Raw genomic sequence first — 4615 nt, forward strand, 5'->3', positions numbered from 1 at the left:
ATCATATTATTGTCAATACAGCAAATTAAAAACCTTATTTTTGAAGTTATATTATATTATTTCAAAATCAATAATATGGAAATAAAATTAAAAAATGTATTTAAAAAAAACTAATAAAATGGCATTTAACACACAACCAAGATAAAAATCAAAACCAAAGGGTCTTTCGCCTAGCAATATATGAGTGTTTGGCCTCCTAAGGAGTCAGAGTTTCAAACCTTTCCAAAGGTGAAGAGGGTATGTGAGTTTATTTGTTCTACTTGTCGTATATAAATATTATTTAGTTAAAAAAATCAAAGTTCTTGTATAAGAACTCCATAGATATAGGTGACTTGTAAAAACTATTTAAAATGTTAGTTCTTATTAGTTACTACAGTTTTTACCTATAAAGAATCTCCATTGACAGTTGCTGAATGGTTTGATGCAGAATGATTAAGTTATTTTCATTATATAATGCAAAATGAAATATAATTGCTTGGTAATTGTTTTACGATGAAATTATTGCGCTAAATGGAAAAGAGGGATCCAAAATACAAAATCATTCAAATAATTTTGGAACAATTAAGAGGTAGACTTTTTTTTTTTTTTTTTTTTTGCAAAAACAAGATTCATATATTAACGATTCAGATGCTGTATATTAATGAAATTATTAAGAGGTAAACAAATAACCTTTTAGTTTATATGATCATATAATAAAACGTATGATGTAAAGGCATTGTAATTATTTTATATGACGTTTTTGGACGTCATAACAAGTTTTTTTATAATTATTTTATAAATGAACATTGTATTACCTATATTAAAAGATAATATCTGAATAAGTGTCATGTAAAAAGATGTGTTCACATGATATTTTTTCAAAAATATCCTGTAAAATAGTTAATATAGCGTTTTGTATTAAAAATGTCATAAAAACTTGTTGAAACGTCCACAAACATCCTATAAATTTATTATAACATCTTTACGTTTTTTTTTGTCTTATATATTAAGTTGTATAAAATAGTCTATTATGACTGCTAAAAATTAACAGGGCAAATTGAATGAAAAATAACGTACTTTAACTTGATTCATATTTTGGGTAACGTATTTTCAAAACTTTCATTTTAATACCTAATATGTAAAACTTTAAACATTTAAATACCCGGGTAACCGGTTGAAAACTAATTTTAGATTAAAAAAAGACTAATTTTAGATTTAAAAAAATATATGTCACTAACCACATCAACAAATAATACTAAGTTGGATACCACATCACTCACCACATCAACAGAATAACCGATTAATGCTTCAATCAATTATCCAGATACTTAAATATTTAGAACTTAAATTTTATGTATGAAAATAAAAGTTTTAAAAATATATATTACATAAAATAAGAATTAAATTAAAATATATTATTTTTTCATGCAATTTACCAAATTAATAAATCCAATTTTAGTCTATTGAAAATCACAAATCATAATTAAAAGAATCATTAATTTCAAATATTTTATAATCATAAAACCGCATATTTAAAATTAAATATTATGCATTTTTGGAGGGTAATTAGTAATTACACGAATGGGATGTGTGAAATGACGTATCAACTGCTTGGTTGGGTATTGAATGTCAAATGCACATGTGATTCAAATACCCGCTCAACATCTACTTTTTCTTTCTTCTGCAAAATTGGTCCTTCCTTTTTCTAGTTTTACAATATCACCCCTTTTACGTTTGTCTGTTTGATAAATAACATCCCTTAGGACAACTCCAACCTCATCACAAAAAAAAAAAAACCAAAAACACCAAATCTGGAAGGCCCATAAACACAAAAAAAAAAACTCAACTCCAATCACACTCTAAAAAAACACAAAATTTGTCGACCCCACATTAAAATAATAAATATAAAAACCTAAAACTTAATATTTGTAATTATTTATTTATTTATAATTTATTTAAAAATCATTAAATATTAGAAAAAGATGGTGGGGACCACCAATTTGGCAAGATGTCGTTCATCTTCTTCCCCGGCAAATATGCCGGTCATTTTCAGCAAACGCTATCTTTTTGGTGTTTTTGCAGGACGATTGGAACCAAAAGAACGGCAAAACTAAGGTTTTGCCGTTCGATTGGAGTTGCCCTTAAGAAGACATTTTCTTGTACCCTAACAAACACATATATTTTTTATTGTTTGTCAATTATATTACATTTTAATATTAATTATGTAAAAACAAAATTAAATCAAACCTGACTCAATAAATTTCACTTAAAAATAAGATTTGAACAAAATGAAATTAAATATATGTATAGGGGTGTTCAAAAACCCAACAATCTAGCCCAATGTCAAATAACTCAACTTGAAACAACATGATGTATAATTGAGTTGTATAATTTTTAAACCATATGTATTAGATTACTATTATTTGAACACAACTCAGTCCGATGAACCCAATATCCTTTTATTTATTGGATTTATATGATTGTTGAAATTTTATTAATATATACATTAGACAATTACACTATTATATAAGCGCTTCACATACGCATATTTTCAATTCATTCGAATCTCTATATAACTCATTCATATATATGTTCAGTAACCGTGAACATATATATGTAAATTGAGAAAATTAACTGAATGTGATATACGTAAGAAGTATCAATAAGTTGTATCAAATGGCGTGGTGAGGGCAAACCTCGACATTTTCAAAGGTGCGACTTAATGCTATAAATCTCTATATCATATAGAATATCAAACAGTTTTACTGAGTCAATAATATTAAATAATTTAAACTAGGTTATATATTAAGAACTAACAAATAAGACATTAAAAAGGTAAGAAAACTGAATCAAATAGCATGCCACAGACTCAACGTGATATCAGACTCATGCCTTGAACAGGGCCGTCCCAACTTTTTTGGAGGCCCTGTTACACATGTACTAAAATTATAGATCGTATAAAATGAGTAATACACAAAATAAAATATAAAAATTCTTGTTCATATAAAAAATTATAGAAACTAAATCAACAAAAATGTTTAAAATGACAAACTGGAAATAATATCAAAGAGTCGTATTTTTTATCTGCAAATTTTGAAATGAAATAGCAACTTTTGATTTTGAAAGAAATTATTCGTTGAGGTGGGTTCACAGGTTATGCTACGTAAATCCAAACTCCAAGTGCAACTAAATTGGTCCCCAAATTTTTGGGGACTTTGTTGAAAAACCAAGATTTAACATGTTAATAGACGACAACCCTGAACTTGAGCTACAGTGCGACATGACTGCTATTGCAACAAGAGTGTTAGAACATCTGATATTGGTTAAAACCAATGCATCTTAGGCTTCAATCTTAAGATTATTATGATGAATCATATCGACATTTTATAAATCACAATCAGTAAAATAATGTGTGACATACAGTTGAAAGAATGTATATGCATATCCAGTCATTTCAATAAAGTGGGCTTGTTAACAAGCTTTTAGGATTTTTTTTTATTTTAAATAAGATGTCACATTAATTATATGACAGTGTTGAAAAACGTTATATAAAAACAGTTGCCGTATAAAAAACTTGTTTATATGATACTTCGACGTATAGCTCAATTGACAGATGGATGTGATAACTTTATTCAAATACAAGACATATTTCGGGTTTGACACCCCTTGGCTAGCCGCTAAGTGAGCAATAAAATGCCCCTCGTATTGATGTCCTATATGCCCATTTAGATTTTCCGTTAATCAATTATTTGTGCAAATAAAAAAAACGTATTGCAATTCAAAGGTATTTTATGTAATTTCACTCAAAAGTAACTTCGTCCACAAAATGTTTGGACCGTAACTTTCGAAGCAATATTTTTTATAGCCTTGTTGAGGCTTTTCAACATCTATGACACGACTTATCTTGAAAAGTGCGAAAAACCTATAATGGGCTTTCAACTGTCTCCAAGTTTGATGCTTGCTCGCAATTTTTAAAGTGCGAAAGAATCATAACGGGCTTTCAATCTCGCAAGTTTGATGTCCCTCCGCAATTTCTAAAGCTCGGTTTGATAAGAGAAATGACACTTGAGGTTCTTTTTTAGAAAAACCTTCTCAAGTTACAGTGAAAGCACCTGCAGATATATTAACTTTTTGGTAAAGCTAGTAGATGAATTGAACCAGGTAAGTTGTTCGGCAGTTGATGAATCGTTTGGTGCATAATGATTAAGTAGTTAAAATGATTAAGAGACTCTCGTTATATAATGCAAAATGAAGTATAATTGTTTGGTAATTGTTTGCAATAAAATTAGGGCGCTGAATAGTTAAAGGATGCCCAAAATACAAAATCATTTAGAGGGTTTTAGAACCATTAAGATGTAGATTTTTTTTTGTTAAACAAGATTGACATTTTAACGATTTAAATACTACATTTTAATGAAATTATTAAGAAGTAAACAAACAACTCCTAATTAACTTTTGTTGAATGGGGAGTGCTAATGGCACCCCTTAGTAAGGGGTGTTGATTTTCTTAGAAATTGAACCCATCAATTTTTTTCACAAACATCAACTCAATAATTATATATTTATATTTTATTAATTTTATATATTTACATTAGAAAATATATATTATTTTATTTTTATGTTATTTTATTATTTA

Source organism: Cynara cardunculus (assembly GCF_001531365.2).
Source record: "Cynara cardunculus var. scolymus isolate 2C chromosome LG 2, CcrdV1, whole genome shotgun sequence".
Classification (NCBI taxonomy): domain Eukaryota; kingdom Viridiplantae; phylum Streptophyta; class Magnoliopsida; order Asterales; family Asteraceae; genus Cynara; species Cynara cardunculus.